Source organism: Heliangelus exortis, chromosome 8 (genome assembly GCF_036169615.1).
Source record: "Heliangelus exortis chromosome 8, bHelExo1.hap1, whole genome shotgun sequence".
Classification (NCBI taxonomy): domain Eukaryota; kingdom Metazoa; phylum Chordata; class Aves; order Apodiformes; family Trochilidae; genus Heliangelus; species Heliangelus exortis.
Window position 1 is genome coordinate 26198964 of NC_092429.1, and position 17575 is coordinate 26216538.

At 45.6% G+C, this 17575-nt stretch overlaps 1 protein-coding gene across 5 annotated transcripts in view; it reads right to left on the reverse strand.

Moving 5' to 3' along the window:
- Positions 1-17575, reverse strand: part of COP1 (COP1 E3 ubiquitin ligase) — a 120084-nt gene that overhangs the window by 1691 nt on the left and 100818 nt on the right. The window lies entirely within an intron of this gene.

Consider the following 17575-nt stretch of genomic DNA (forward strand, 5'->3'; position numbering starts at 1 on the left):
TTCAAACAGATTTAACTTCCCATTTCCAAGATGCTTCTGAGGCTGTAAGTCTTTATAGAAGTCGTATTACCTTAAAGAATTAGAAAGCAATAATCCTGAGTGCTTGTATGGAGCTTTCAATATCCAAAGGAATTTACAAACATGAGTTAATCCTCACAGTCTCCCTGTGAAGTGGGCAGACAGTAATAATAACGATGATGATAATAATAACAGCAACAGCAAATATAATTAATTTTCATCTTTCAGCAGTGTATGGACAAAGGTTTCAAGCACCTTAACTAAACTGACTAATCACCATGACAAAGCCTCTCCAGCTCGGAAGCCACACACCACCTCACACAGCCAAGAAGTTTTAGACAAGAAAACCAAAGAAGAGATAAGAGGGCAGTGGCAGATGCACCTGGTTTGGAAGGAAAAAAAAAAACGAGTGCTCCAGCCCCGCTTTATCCAGGAAGATAGAGAGCAGCTCACGACCTCCCATCACATGGAGTTGCCTTTGGAGATCTCCTAGCTGTCAGGAAATTCATGGGCTGCTGCATCACCCAGGCAACCCCAGCCAAAAACCAGGCGAAGAGAATCTCCACTCTTTGCTCCTCTTCCTGATGCCACCAGCAAGTGCAGGCTCACCCTCCCAAACTAAAACTGGAAATCCCACTGACCCATATGGTGCCAACAACCCAAACCCATCTGAGCACAGGGGCATGTGCAGGAGCCCTGGCGACACTGAGCTTGACCTGCTGGTCCCAGCCTGGTGTCCCATATCCAGTCCTCTGCTGGGAATTGTGGCACCAAACCACTCACTGCCAACACTTTTCTCTAAAAACAGCTGATACCCTTTCTCAGACACATTTTTCCAGCCCTCTCACTGCTGCTACCCATCCTCAAACTTGCTGTAAGTATCCAGCACTTAGCAGATGCAATTTTAATAAAGCCAGTGACTAGAATCCCTGCTCCAAAGGGAATGGAAAGGGAGCTCGACCCACCCCAACAGGGCCAATGTGCTGCCTCACCACGAGGTCCCAGGCTTTGTACAGCCACCAGCTTTGAAGCAAAAGGAGAAAAATCCTTTCCAATGCAGAAATCCTCTTAGCAGTAAGAGTAGCCCTGTGGTCGACCACCAGGGTAATTGTTCCAGATAGATTTGGGCACCCCTGGTACCATCATTAGGGGATTAGGTTAAGACTCCTGATATTATCTCACCAATGATCCTCCCAGTCAAAGCTCCTGAAAAGAAAGCATATCCTCAAAGGAAGCATTATACTCCAATTTCCCATTAATTTGGTGGCTAAAAGAGTCTAATCTCATGAACTGCTCAGCTTCTGGTTAACAGCATAAGAACTGAAACCCACCAGGGGGAATGCAGATATAAATGTGATTCGGTGGCTAAAACAGGGACTGGGATGCCTGATGGGATTTTGGAGGCAAGAGTGATACACTGGCAGCTATCAAGTGCAAGAGACCTGAACCTCTGAGTACTGATGCTGTGGGATCTGAATGCTTCCTGCTGGCACTGGGAGTGACTGGTAATTCATCCCACTGCTCAGTTGTTGGGGTACCAATGTAAATGAACTCTGGTTCAATGAAGAGTTTTACTTGCCAAATAAAATGAAAATGCCAGAGGGCAATTTATTTGCACTCCCTTGTTCTCCAGAAGCCACTGGGTTGTTTGTTTGGTTTGGTTTTGGTTTTTTTTTAACAGGGTCTGAGCTAATCACTGCTCTGCTGCAAACAAGAGCAGACAGCAGCAAAATTAGCACAATATCTGTCCTTGAACAAACACTGACTTGCTTGTTAAGCCACTCTAGCACTGCTTCCCCAGGAACACAGCTAAGTTAACTTGCTTCTAATCCTCTAAAGAAACAATTTCACGTTGCCTGTAAAGCAGCCAATATAGTCAATACCACAAACACTTCAGCAAGTTGTGAAGCTGCTTAGATCTGTAGGTTTGTAATTTCTGACAGCCACATGCACATTGAACCAATCCTTTTGCCAGGACTTGTATTAATGGAGTTACCACATCCTCAAAAGATGACTCTATCATGACCACTTCACTGGGAGCATCCTCACTTCCCCCACTGCACCACTATGAGCATCTGTATCAGCATGAAGAACAGGGCACCACCATCATCCTCACCATATTCTGCTTGACCATAACCACTTGGTGTTTTCCATGCAGGGGAAGAAGGTTGAAAGGCTGGAGGTTCTCATCCCTCCCAAATTGTTGTCTGCAAAAGCCAGAAACTCTCAAAGCAGAGGCTATCTTGGAGACCCAACCCAACTCTGTGATCCTGCTTTGAAGGGCTCAGTTATTAAATGACTCTGCTATGCATGCACCTCCTCCTATGGGGGGGGGATGGACCTGCAGTCCTTTGCTAAAATAAGATTGAAGAAAGAAAAAAAATGAACAAACAGAGAAAAAAAAATCAAGAGATGAGAGCTTACTACATGGCAAGAAACAGCATTTTATTCCACACAGGCTGCTGATCTCAAATATTACTGCACCCTGCTGGAAAGCCACTGACTGGAACCTGATCAAATGTGCACTCAGGTCCTCAGTGATGAGATAAGGTGGCAGGAACAGCCATAAAATTGACTGGAGACAGCTTAAAAATTTTGCTCCTGTTAAGTCAACAAAAAAGAGCAAGGCCCTGGGGATGACAGAAGTGTGCATTTCCTTGTCTCTTGGCATTGCATATGAATTTAGAAGGATTAATTGACAAATGTAGGTGCATCTCAGGCCTTAGTGAAGATTAATTATGTGCAGGTCTAGAACTGCTCTAAGATATTTCAGCGCTGAAGCCCAGACTTATGAAAAGCCTTCCACACATGCCAGCTTTTTCCTTGACTGCAGAGAAGTATTATGGGAAGTCTGAAGGACAATTCCTTGGCATTGGGAAAGGCTTGACTCCACCACAAATCTTTGTCTTTGCCCATAGACTGAGCACATATCCACAAAGAGGTAGGGATAATGCAAAATTAAGCTATAAATCAGTGCTGAGAGCAAAGACAGATCAGACAGAAGGACCTCTGTCCTGACCCTAACACATCCCCTCTCTTGGAAGTGACACTTGATGAACACAACTGGTTGACCGAACTTTGGGGCATTTACCCTTGGGCTCTGAAGACTCTTAATTATGCCAAAAATCTTACAGCATATTCCTGATGGCAAAGAAAACCAAAATCAAATTTAGAACTTTCCTGAGTACATGAGCTACCCACAACATTCATCATTTGAAGGAATTATTCACCAGGTGACAGCTGGGTTTTGAAGCACACTGATTTCCTTCTCTCCTAGACAAGCCCTGTGTTTGGATGGCCCTGGGGAAGCAATTTGTAGGTGGAAGGAAGGAATGGAGAGGGAAAGTCTGGCTGACTGCTGGCATTCATTCAAGAGCAGTCAGCATTAAGAGAATCAGAAGAACTTTGGATGTTTTGCAAAGCTTGAGGAAACTCAGCTGAAGAACTGAAGAGTGCTGAAGCTGCTCTAGCATGATAGGAAGAAAAAGAGCTGAGGTTGGAGCTCTTCCACTCTTTACATCTTTGAGCAAAAAAGCACTTGGCTAAATGAACATCACCCCAGATAGCTCTTAAAACCACAGGCACATCTTGGAAAGATGCACACTGATATTCAAGCAGGCTCAACCCTGCAGAGCAAGCAAAAGCTCCAGACAGACCCTCTAGATAAGCTGCAAATCCATCCTCCCAGGAACTGCAAGGCTGCTCCCTGGCATCCCTGTGTGCTCATGAATAGGCAGCACAGATGCCCCCTTGAAACCCCAGTGCTGCAGGAGTTAGGTGTCCCTCTGTTTAATGGGCTCCTGAAAAATCAGAGTGTTTTATTGTCTTCCTTTCCTGATACAAAAGAGAGGGATTGTCCCAAAGGGGCTCAAAAGATGAGCACAAATCACTGGCACTTTTTTTTTCCTTTTAATACAATCCTTCAGGAGACCATTCCTCCTCTGTTATCCCACATACATCAATCCTTAATGTGAAATTCAGAAGCTCCTGCAGAAGGAAATGGTCTATACAAGAGGAGGAGTGTGGACATCAACTTTGAAACACCTCTGTCCCCCTGTTGGGAGTGAAACAGGACAGTAAAATGTGAATAAAACCTACACTTTTATAGCTTGTAAATGCATTAGTTTTGCAAAAGCTGATCTGCCCAGGAACAGAGTCAGAGTACTTGGAGGCTGGGAACTGCAGTGAACCCGTAACAACTCCAGCTTTGCCCACCTGAGCCAACATAAAGAGAAAGCAACACCCTCCTCTGGGCTACTATCCCAGCAAAACCAGCCTGTAAATGAACTTGGCCAATTGTGTTTCCCAGGAAGCCCATGCTGAGGAAGAAAGAAGTTTAGCTAAAGGAGAAATCCTACAACATGGACTTGCTTCCTACTTTTGTTCTCCACTTTAACTTCTACAGCAACAGCAATGATGCAACTTCTACAGCAAAATGCAATGATGCAAAACCTGTTCCTTAGGATTATAAAGACATGAAGCAAGATCTGTCCCCAAGTTATATGTGCATGTGTTCATGAGAAGCACCGAAAATCTTATTTGAGACTTTAACCACATCATAAATAATTACAGCTCGTGAAGTCTGTGCACCTTCATTATCTCCTCTTTTTGGCATAAATAAAACACATTTGCCTCAAACTTCCAGTACAGTTGTCACTGAGGTAAGTGAATTTTCTGGATTTTCAGCTAGGTTGGTTCTATGGATTCACAGTTAGGATTCTTATAAGATCTTATTTTAAATTAACAACTTCTCACCTTCCCACCCCAGCAGACATTTTTGCTAAGGAATGGCTGGTTTGTCAGCAATTCCCTTTCATGCAGACAGATTTGCTGCCAGTGAACCCTGAATGGTTACTCAAAAGGAACAGGAGCCTAATAAAGCAGAGTTGTTGATACAATGGGAAAATATACTGGGTGAGAAAGCTTGCACTCAAGTGGCAATTGTCTTATATTATTTGTAGGCAGAATAGAAGTACACAGCTGAACTAAATCTCCTGGTGTTCATAAAGAAAGGTCCTTAGAAGTAAAGCTCCTCTGTCCTTACTCAGGATGAAAACTATTACTCAGGTGATGGATTTTTAGGACCAAGACATAATTCCCCGAAACTTCTCCCATCAACATCACGTAGTTCACCACTGCTTGGCTGCTCTTCATCTTGTAATTAGCAGATTCTAATGGCTTTTCATGCCAATCCCACTGAGATCTGGTTATTTTCTTGTATGACTCAAGTCAGCTTTTGTTTTTGGAAGAAAATTACAAAATCTAACCTAGAAAACATGATGAAGCTCCAGTGTAGGAAAAAAAAATAAATCAAGAGGTTTTTGAAAGCTGAACTGCTAGATTAGATCTCCTCCCAGAAGAATCATGTGCTGCATGCAGAATTTTCTTTCTTTTTATCCACGATACATTTGTTATTTATCAATGGTGGAGTGGTTTAAGAGTGGTGCACAACTCACTGTCTCCTAAGAGGCTAAAATTTCCTTTATATGACATCCCATTCACCTAACATTAAACCCTCCTGACCAGTTTTTAAGGGAATATTGGCTATACTGTGAACATCAGGCCCAAGCAGAAAATAATTACTCCTTTGAACTGAGCATTTCTCTAAAGAACAAGATCTTGCATACAAAAAGATGTCATGCTGAGACATTTGAGGAGCAGTCACACCCAATTCCTTAGGTTTTAAACCTGGACAAGAACAGGCATGCCTAAACCATGTCTTTTAATCCTTAAAACCTGCATTTTTATCTCAATCTGAAGGTAATTCCTTTGTACACACAGAGATAAAGCCTCCTTACACTCATCTGGGCCAAAAAAACCCCAGCAACAACTCAATATATCTGAAAAAAGCAAGGTCTCAGCTGTTCTTCCTAGCTGCAGCTGCAAACACAGAATCTTTTGGCTTTGAAGTTTATAAATGCTACACAATTACACCCACACAACATAATAAAGATACTTAAGACTTGTCTGCAATCATACCCACATAGGTATTGTTTCCTCTTGCATCAGAACTGAGAGGCACCCTATAAAGGGGAAAAAAGCTTTCAAAGGTATTGGTGTTTTCATCATCCTGTGTCACTCACTTTGCAGCTTCTGTACAACTTGAAGTGCATCTCACTAGGAAGAGGGTGCAGGTAGAAATTCAACATCTCCTTGAATCCCTCCCCTCATTTTTCTGCAATTCCAGATTTTACTCTGTGCACCAGGGATGTTTTTGTCATGTTTTTTTTCTGACACTTTCACATCTGTTATTTTCTCACCACAACTCTCAATATGTGAATATATTTCTCTTTCCTTCTCTCTCAAGAAGATGTCTCCTTTTTGGGATTTTGCACTTAAAGCAGTTTTCTACTCCTCTTCAGACCAAACTCAGCACAAGATGCTGCTGTGCAATGGGAAGTTAATTTTCTCTCAAATGCACCTAGGTCACTGCATTCATAGCACACAGGTGCTCAAAAGAAAGCAGCCCAAGGCTTGCACTAACAGCACACTCAAATAAGCAGTAAACTGTCTCTCAGCCAAGTGAGACAACACTTTTTCCTTGCATGACCTTTCCAACATGTAGCTCTCAAGAAAACAAGATCAAAAATGAATCCCAAGACCAAGCTGGAAGAAAAGAGAAGAACACACATGGATGGTGCTGCACACAGACAGGCACTGATTTGCTCCTTTCTGTGCTGCCTTCTGAATTCAAGATGAAAATGGAGGCCAACGAGATTGATGGGAAAAGGGCAAAGCAAGGTTTGCATGGCAGGAGAGTCAGCCAGCAAAGCCCACACTGGGAACTGTTGATATATTATAGGTGTCCGTCTCTGTAATTTAGTCATTACGGAACAAAACTGGTTTGGATGAGCACCTAATTTATTTTGAATTCAAGATGAGAATAACTTGTCAGATGCTTATTATTCTGCATCTACTGCAAAGCAAAGCACACACCTCTAACAGCTGTTGCAAGGTAGGGAGACATAAGTTAAAGCCAAATTATGTTGGCATTAAAGGGTGAGCCTTCTTGTACTCTCTGTGGGAATATTGAGCTCCACTGCCCATTGAGCCACAACAAGGTCTCTAAAGCTACTTATTCCCATGGTTGTATATCCTGGGATTTCAGACACTCCCCATAAACAATATGCTCCAGGCCTTGAACAAAGCAGCAGCAGCAGTATATAAATATAGCTTGCAGTAAGCCTACAAAAGGCATATACATAAACATCCAACACATCAGCATCAATATTGCAAAACCCCAGGAAATGGTGAGGCATTAGTTTAGTGCAAACAATTTTTGGCATCTATTCTCTGAACACTTAAAAGCTTCCAAATATTCATTTGGCAATGCTACATGATGCAGTGCTGCAGCATCACTTGACAACTGCACAGCCCAAGCCCTGCATTCCTACCATTAATAAATTTTCCTCCTTTCTCTTCTACTGTCTGTAGCAGTGGGTCAGTACATCCTGCTGGAGCTGAGGAATTCAATCTCCCCCAAGCCAAGGTCATGCTACCCTCCCCCAGCAGTGCTCTACATGGCAAACCCAAGCCCTGGGGTGCTATCATTACTCTGGTTATCACTCTTGCATATGCTTCCCCCTTCCAAATGCTGCTCAGACACCCAGATGTGTGATCTGAAGAAATGGCCATTGATCTCCATGAGGGGATTCGAGAAACGTGACCTAAATTTGTTAGGTTTAGATCTTGATTTTGTGCAGACCAATTGCAAACCAGCAGGGGCTGGAGGATATAAACAGAGATGAAAAGCCTTTTAGGATGAAACTGAATTAAACAGCCCAGCCCACCCTACAAGCACAGCCTACCACGAGTGCTGCACAGCCCAGTCCTGAACCACCACTCCCAATTGCTGCACTGGGGAAGAACAGACACTGGTGGGAAACTTCTGAGATATGCTAAAATATCTCCTGCCCTGCACTTCCCAGCTCTTTAGTCCTCTTTAATAGGAAACACTCTCCCTGTGCTGCAGTGAAGGGCAAACTCCCATTTGGTTCTCTTAAGCCTTTCTTCCACATGATGTTCCCCCATCCCTCTTTGCTTCTTCCTTCTCCTTTTTGCTAAGTCAGTGCTTTCTCTTTCAGCTCAACTATACCCAACACTTCATAGTTCCCTCTTTTAAATATCCCTCTTCTCACTTTAATCAGCAATTCCCTAGTTTGTGCAAGGACACTTTTATCTTTCTTAAACCATCTGTCCCACATCCTTCAGGGCTTTTACATTTGCTACTGTCTTTTGCATGGCATCTCTCATCCAAGCCCTACTTTCAGCACTCCATTATTGAGTTTTGACTGCCCCTTCTACAGCCTCACGTATATCTCATCTCCACTCTCCCTTCCTTTGTGAACCCAACTTTGAATATCCTATTTATTAGAAAGTTTCCCTTTCTTTCCAACCCTTTTGTCTCCAAATATTCTGGCATCAGTGCCAACACCAACATACACAACTTCCTTAGGTTCAAAAAGGGAATGGATTAAGGGGTGACCTTCCTCTCTGGTCCCAACTATATCTGCTCCCATAGGACTTTTTCTCTTCTTGGCTCCCTCTACTTCTAGGTCCCTGAACTCATCAGTGCTCTAGAATGATCTATCTGTTCCTCTGATGGGGCTGTCAGCTACAGTTTATTCCCTCATCACCTCAAACATCTGGCTAGATAGAAAACAGAATAATACAAGGAGGCAGAAGGCTTGTGGTTAGAGATAGGAATATGATGGCATTGCCTGGGAAACCACCACTGCTGGACCAGGAGCTTTCACTAGGAGAAAGTGATCCACATCAGCAGCCTGGCAGACATAACCCATCCCATACCTTCTTTTATGCATTTTCTGGATACAGAAGAGCTACCACCACACAGGTGCCATGCTGAACTGAAACTCCACTGAAGGCTGACAAGCAGTTTTTAAGTGGGGCCAAGAGAGATCATTGCCAGGTGACATCTCTGAAGCTCAGCACATCATTGATACTGCCTGTAGCTTCCTTGGGGCAAGTACTGGAGCTGAGAACCTGGGATCAGTTCCCACACAGAACACCATGAAAGAAGCCATCACCTGGTCTGGTTTCCTGCTTCCCTTCCTCTCCCAGTGCCATTAGTTTCTGTCTTTAAGTAGCTGAATGACACAGGCTTAAAATTGACTCAACCACCTTGATGTTAATATTTTAAAGCATTAAGTTCTCCAGTGCCAATAAATCATTTATATGTGCACATTTCATTAACAATCCAATCAGTAAAAATAACTTAGCATTCACACAGCACATTTTATCAGAAGACCTAAGGACACACTACAATATTAATTAAGTGTAACAAATGCCTTGGTAAGGTAGCTACATATTATCCTACTTTGACATGTTGGGAAACTGAGGCAACACACTTCTTAGTGGGCTTGTCCAAGGTTAATCCAGACATCCACAATGAAAAGGAGAAATACTGATGAGATTTACCTCTCCTAATAAGCATTTGCTTTCTGAATTGCAGTGTTTACCTTTTTGCCAATGGGAAATCAGTTCCAGATCCGTTCCTCTCCCAGACAGACCAGAGGCACAGACCACTGCTAGCAAGCATGCTAAAAATCAACCCAAAACTTCCAACAGCCCATCAGGTGAAGCAGAGCACACTGAGTCCAACATGATGCCCAGCCAAGGGGTTTGAAGTACATTCATGATCCTTTCCATTCCATAATTCACACCTATGTGAGAATTTGAGCTCATGGTATGCAGGACACCTAACTTAGCACTCACAGGTCATGGACCTGCACCAGTGTCTGGCATTAAGCTGACAGCCAAATTGCTTTGCCCCAAATATTAGGGACAGTTTAGTTGATAATGCTTGTCAGCTCTACAGAACTTCGGTCAGCACTCCATTTCAGGCAAGTCCAGCCTTGTTTTTTCCAAAGATCATCAGTTCTGCTCTCTATGCAAATTACATCCTGTGGAAATGCTTTAGATTTCCCAATTATATGATAAAACATTCCAGCCCCAGATGATGCATATACCCAGTCCTTTTAACCCAAGCCTCAGCAAAGAGGGCTGGTTTCTCAGAAGTTTTCACTGAAACCAAGTGTAGTGACATGAGGTAACCAGGTGCCAATAACTGCCAGATAGTGGGCCTGCCCTAATTAGGCACAGGTGGGCTTCACACGAGGTCAAGCCCACTATCTGGCAATTATTGGCACCTGGTTACCTCATGTCACTACACCAAGAGAATCTCATCTCCTTCTCAACTTTGGCATCTGGATCTCTATAATTAAGGGACCTCAATACCAAAGCATGGCAGGACACAGAAGCCTCTTCCTCTGAGCAGAAGGATGTACACAGTGATGCTTACATGAGAGTAACCACAGGGTCACCAGGCACTCCCAGTCTGACAGGGTGGGCAGAAGAGGGAATAACACAGAATTCACCTTATTAAAGCATCAGGGGGAAAAGCTGGAGTAATGCTAAGATATTAAAGCAATCATGGGCTTAAGACAAGGTGGAGAAAGCCCCAAAATTAAGCTCTGGAGAAAGGGATCTTGCAGCTGTGTAACTGGTGGGAACACACACTGACCAGTGTCAGTGGGACAGGCTGGAAAGAAAAACTTGTTGAAACCTTGCACACTGCCTGTTCAGAGCAAAAGGAGAAGTGTAATTAATGCCTTGCAACCACAGATGGTGGCAACTGAAATAAAGTATGGGTTAATCATAGGAAATGTCAGGAATGAGGAAGGGAGCCAAGCAAAGTCAGGCTGGCTGGGTCAGCAAGAGGGGAAAAAATTGGCAGGAACTCCCAAAATGGATGACAGAGAAAATCAATTTATTTAAAACTGATCATGGATTCATACTCTGCGCCTGTTTGGTTTATGTGGTTTTCCTGTCAACTCTTCGATGCAGAAAGCTGTTGCTTCCTGTCTGTTTGAACAGCACATAACAAATCACATCTCCTGCTTATTGTAGCATATTTGCACCATCCTAATGAAAAGCACCTCCACCTCTAAAAGTGGTGGTGACAGAGAGGCGCAAAACCAGGATCATGTTAAAGCAACCAGAATTCTGACATTTGATTCATATACTTTAACTGTAATAACCTCCCTTGAATATACCCATCCATTTTCAAATGGGATTCCACCACTAAACCCAGTACCCCAAGCCAACCAGCTTTGTAAGTCCTGGACTTAGGTTAAAATCCTGCCTGTTCTGTTAATGGGTTTTGGAATAACATTGCAGGGGGACCAGAGGGCTCCATGTCTGCAAAACACATCAACTATTCTGAATGTTTTGTTCATGCCAGCTGGAAAAGAAGGTTGATGGGTTTACTGCATCTGTAAGCCTTTTAATTGTGATTCTGGATGAGAGAGAAGTCTGGCAGCCATGGAAATCAAAGCCTCCATTTCTCCTTAAGCCAGGAATAGCTTAAATAAATAAATAGCATTTAACAGCAAGAGGAACAGAGGCATGGGTCTAAGTGTCAGCTCTGAAGATGCTGTTTGTGGGGGGAGGGGTGTGAATGACAGCCTAGGCCAGATGCTGTACCTCCAGCTGAGGCTGCAGGCAAGGAGGGTGAGAGGGTTAGGTGGGGGGGTTCCACATTTGGTGGCAAACACAGCAAGGGGAGGGGAAGTGAGGTACAATGGGAGAGCAAGAAATACCTCATCCCTGGAGGCTGCTTCCACCCAGAGGGTTACAGATGCACAGTGGTAAGAACAGAAGAGGGAAGGGTACCTGCCTGCAAGGTGGCCCAGCTTGCAGCTGATTAAGACAGTACAGGAAATTTAAAACCAAACACAATCATATATATGTGTATATGCTTATACACATATATGCTCTTGTATGTTCCATGCAACACATCCATATGAGTCCCAGAAATTAAATCAGCAGGACCTGATGAGTAAAAAGAAGGGACTTGCTTCTTACAGAGAAAAATTAAGGTACAAACATTAGCATGCATATAAGCTGCATGAAGTTATATTGATGCTATTTATAACATACACCTATTTGGGAAAGAGGACTTTGATTTAAACTTTGAAAAGTTTAATTAAGTTAAAATGAAAGTTACCATTAATCTTGAAAGAATTCCCAATCTACTGCTCTCCTTTGACATCCAATCCAGCTAATGTTGTAAGAGGGTCAAGCACAGCACTATGTACTTGAAACCTCCTGCAATACAGGCAAGGCTGGGTGAGCTGTACGAAACCAGGTGGCCTTCTCTAGTCCTGAGAAATAGGAAGCTTTCTCTCTTCAAAGATGACCCAAGTAGAGTGGGCATATATTTTCACCAGCCAGGATATGCAGGAAAATTATGGAGCAGAGAAGATGTTGATAAAGAAGAGATGCCTCCTCCGGGATGTGTTCAAAGGCCAGGTCGGACAGGGCTTGGAGCAACCTGGTCTAGTGAGAGGTGTCCCTGCCCATAGCAGGGGGGTTAGAACTGATGGTCTTTAAGGGCCCTACCAACCAAAAAATTCTGCAATTCTATGACATTGGCAAGGAAAGATAAATAAAATAAAATAAAATACTTCCTGTTGTTGGCCTCAGGTGAGGCCAATCAGTGGATTGATAAGGGGGCACCACCCAGCACTGCCGAGAGGGATAGAAAGGGTTGCGAAGCGCTGCCCCACCCTGTGCTGCTGGCCTCAGGTGAAGCCAACTGATAAGGGGGCGGCACCCAGCACTGCCAAGAGGGATAAAAAAGGGCTGCGAAGCACTGCCCCACCCTGTGCTGCTGGCCTCAGGTGAGGCCAATCAGCAGATTGATAAGGGGGAGGTACCCAGCACTGCTGAGAGGGATAGAAAGGGCTGGGAGGAGCACAGCAGTTAGCGAGGCAGTTCACACAGGCAGGACAAGCAGGAGACGCACAGCCACCTCCCAGGTCTCTTGAAGGAGCAATGGTCTCCAAAAAAAGCAAAACCTGGTGCTGTTAAGATGCAGGGTGTGTCCATACAGAGGAACCCCTTAAGAGGAACAGCAAGACGGACGTAGCTGATTAGGCCTCTGGCTGTGTAGTGTCTGATCCTGGTGTTAGCACCAGAGGACAGTGTGAGTGGGGTCTGTGCATGATGCGAACAGGTGAATGACTTGCTATGCCTGGTGGCAGAGCTCAAGGAGGAGGTAGAGAGACTAAGAAGTATTAGGGACAGTGAAAGGGAAATTGACTGGTGGAGTCACACTCTTTCTAACCCAAAAGAAGTCCAGAAGGAGACGGTGAAGCCCTGCCCCTCCTGCCATCAGGCAGTTGGAGCAAACCAGGTGGATGGGAGGGAATGGAAACAGGTCCCTCAACAGAGAGGCAAAAGAATCCCCTCCCAACCCCTCCAACCCCTCCCAACCATCTCCCCAGGTGCCCTTAGAGAACAGATTTGAGGCTCTGGACTCAAAGAATTAGGCAGGGGACAGACAAGCAGAAGATCCGTCTGGAAGGTCTCCTGTTCACGCCCCGTCTACCAGACGGGTTACAACTAAAGCTACAAAGAAAAAAAAAACCAAAACCAAGGGTAGTTGTAGTTGGTGACTCCTTTCTGAGGGGAACTGAGGGCCCCATATGTCGACCGGACCCATCCCACAGGGTGGTCTGCTGCCTTCCTGGGGCCCAGGTGAGGGATATCCGTAGGAGACTCCCCCAGCTAATTCAGCCCTCTGATTATTATCCACTGTTGGTAGTCCAGGCTGGCAGTGATGACATTAATGGAAGAAGTACTAAGACAATTAAGAAGGACTTCAAGGCACTGGGTCATTTAGTTGATGGGTCAGGAGCACAGGTAGTGTTCGCCTCAATTCCTGCAGTAGCAGAGATGAATGAGGAGAGGAGTAGGAAAACCTATCATATCAATAGGTGGCTAAGGGATTGGTGCCACCAGCAGAACTTTGGGTTTTTTGAGCATGGGCCAAACTTCATCAAACCTAGTCTCTTCAAACCAGATGGGCTTCATCCATCTAGCAAGGGCAAAAGGACTCTAGCCTATAAGTTGGCGGGGCTGATAAGGAGGGCTTTAAACTAGGTTTGAAGGGGCATGGGGTGGAAACCGGGCTCTCCAGAAAGGAGCCCAAGGGTGGACAGCCCAAGTTAAGAGCTAAATCAGCAGCCCAGCTGAAGTGCATGTACACAGCATGGCACACAGCATGGACAACAAACAGGAGGAGCTGGAAGCCATCGTGCAGCAGGAAAGCTATGATGTAATTGCTATCATGGAAACGTGGCGAGATGACTCCCATGACTGGAGTGCTGCCATGGGTGGCTACAGGCTCTTCAGAAGGGACAGGCAGGGTAGGAGAGGTGGAGGGGTAGCTCTATATGTTAGGGAGTCTCTTGACTCTGTAGAAGTTGAAGTCAGTAATGATAAGGTTGAGTACCTGTGGATCAGAATCAGGGGGAAGGGCAACAAGGCTGATATCCTGGTGGGAGTCTGTTACAGACCACCCAATCAGGATGATGAGGGTGATGAATTATTCTGCAAACAACTGGTGGATGTTTCAAAATTGTCAGCAATTGTTCTCATGGGTGACTTTAACCCGCTGGACATCTGCTGGGAACTCCACACAGCAGAGAGGAGGCAGTCTAGGAAATTCATAGAGTGTATAGAGGATAATTTCCTGCTCCAGCTGGTAAATGAGCCTACCAGGGATGGAGCCCCACTAGACCTCCTGTTCACAAACAGAGAGGGGCTGGTGGGAGATGTGGTGGTCAGTGGACATCTGGGACACAGTGATCACGAAATAATAGAGTTTTCAATACTCACGGATGCAAGGAGGGCCATCAATAAAACCTCTACATTGGGCTTCCGGAGCCTATTCAGAAGACTGGTTCAGAGTGCACCCTGGGAAACAGCCCTTGAAAACAAAGGGGTCCAGGAGGGATGGACGTACTTCAAGGAGCAAGTTTTGAAAGCACAGGAGCAGCTGTCCCGGTGTACCGAATGGTGAGCCGGCAGGGAAGACAACCGGTCTGGCTGAACAGGGAGATCTTGAAAGAAATTAGAGTAAAGAAAAGAGCCTACTGATTATGGAAAAAAGGGCTAACTACTCAAGAAAAATTTAGGAATATCGTTAGGTTGTGTAGAAAGAAGATTAGAGAGACAAAGGTCCAACTTGAACTGAATCTCACCACCTCTGTGAAGGATAACAAAAAGTCCTTCTACAGATACATCAATAGCAAATGGAGGGGCAGGAAAAACCTCCATTCTCTACTGGACATGGGTGGGAATATAGTTATCAAAGATGAAGAAAAGGCCGAGATATTTAACACCTTCTTTGCCTCAGTTTTCAACAGTAAGACAGGTTGTCCTGAGGACATCTGGCTTCTGGAGCTTGTAGAAAGAAAAAAGAATCTGAACAGCCTCCCTGTAATCCAGAAGGAAACAGTCAGTGACCTACTGAGCTGCTTGGATCCCCACAAGTCTATGGGACCAGATGGGATCCACCCAAGGGTGATGCGGGAGCTGGCAGAAGAGCTCACCAAGCCTCTCTCTATCATCTACCAACACTGGGGCTTCCTGGCTCACCGGGGACATCCCAGATGATTGGAAGTTGGCGAATGTCACGCCAATCCACAGAAAGGAGAACATGGGAAACTCCAGGCCTGTCAGCCTGACCTCAGCGCCTGGCAGGGTTATGGAGCAGATCATCGTGGGGGCAATTACACAGCACCTACAGGATGGACAAGGGATTAGACCCAGCCAGCACGGGTTTAGGAAGGGCAGGTCCTGTCTGACCAACCCGATCTCCTTTTATGATCAGGTGACCCGCCTGGTGGATGAAGGGAAGGCTGTGGATGTGGTCTACCTGGACTTCAGCAAGGCCTTTGACACCATCTCCCACAGTGTTCTCGTGGAAAAGCTGTCAGCCCACAGCTTGGACAGGGGCATCTGTGCTGGGTTGGGAACTGGCTGGAGGGCCGGGGCCAGAGAGTGGTGCTGAACGGGGCTGCATCCAGTTGGCAGCCGGTCACTAGTGGTGTTCCCCAGGGATCAGTGTTGGTCCCAGTTCTGTTTAATATCTTTTATTGATGATTTAGATGAGGGGATTGAGTCCATCATCAGCAAATTTGCAGATGACACTAAGCTGGGGGGGAGTGTGGATCAGCTGGAAGGCAGAAGGGCTCTGCAGAGAGACCTGGACAGACTGGAGAGTTGGGCTGATTCCAACGGGATGAGGTTCAACAAGGCCAAGTGCCGGGTCCTGCACTTTGGCCACAACAACCCCATGGGGAGCTCCAGGCTGGGCACAGAGTGGTTGGAGAGCAGCCAGACAGAGAGGGACCTGGGAGTCTGGATTGACAGGAAGCTGAACATGAGCCAGCAGTGTGCCCAGGTGGCCAAGAAGGCCAATGGCATCCTGGCCTGGATCAGGAACAGTGTGGCCAGCAGGTCCAGGGGAGGGATTCTGCCCCTGTACTCAGCGCTGGTGAGGCCACACCTCGAGTCCTGTGTCCAGTTCTGGGCCCCTCAGTTCAGGAAGGAGATTGAGGTCCTGGAGCGGGTCCAAAGGAGGGCAACTGGGCTGGTGAAGGGACTCCAGCACAAGTCCTGTGAGGTGAGGCAGAGGGAGCTGGGGGTGTTCAGCCTGGAGAAGAGGAGGCTCAGGGGAGACCTCATCACTCTCTACAACTCCCTGAAAGGAGGTTGGAGCCGGGGGGGGGGGGGGGGGGGGGGGAGGGGTTGGTCTCTTTTCCCAGGCAACTCTCAGCAAGACAAGAGGACATGGCCTCAAGTTGTGCCAGGGGAGGTTTAGGGGTTTAGGTTGGATATTAGAAAGAATTTCTTTACAGAGAGGGTGATCAGACACTGGAATGGGCTGCCCAGGGAAGTGGTGGATTCTCCGTCCCTGGAGATATTTAAAAAGAGACTGCATGTGGCACTCAGTGCCATGGGCTGGGAACTGCAGTGGTAGTGGATCAAGGGTTGGACTTGATGATCTCGGAGGTCTCTTCCAACCCAGACGATTCTATGATTCTATGAAAAATGGCTAGAGCCTACCCTTGCAGGCAGCAGGTTCTGATGAGATCCAAACCTGCATTTAATGGCACAGGTTTACTCTTGAGTAGTAACTAGATAAAATTCTGGTTATGCTTGAATCTTCTCCCTGCACATATTCAAGTCAGAGGCCTGGGGTTAAAATGGTGACTGGTTTCTGTTCCTGGGGTGCAGGTGGAAGCAGAGGTGAGGATAGGGCAGTGAAGCTGGGTGTCTTTTCCCAGCCAGCAGAACCATCTCCATTTACAGCTCAGCATGGCCTCCCTAAATTCTTATTGCTCTGGCAGGGTACAACAGAAGCTGCACTGGGCTTTGAGCAGGGTCATTCATGTCTGCAAGGCTGTTGGGAAGAGAGTGATTTTTCATTTGCAAACTGAAAGGGATGGAGTCCCTGAGAGGAGAGACACAAGCCACTTTTGCAGGGCAGTTTTCAAAGTAAAGGCCACACTGCAATCAGCGTTGATTACCAAATTGTGTGACTGATATTGGAAGAGATAATACAGTAAATTGAATTTTAATGTCTGACTGGACATAAAAGGCAAAGAACTTCACTAAACAAAACCATACAGAGCACAGATGATACATACGAGGTTGCTTCTCTAATATCTTACTACTGAGG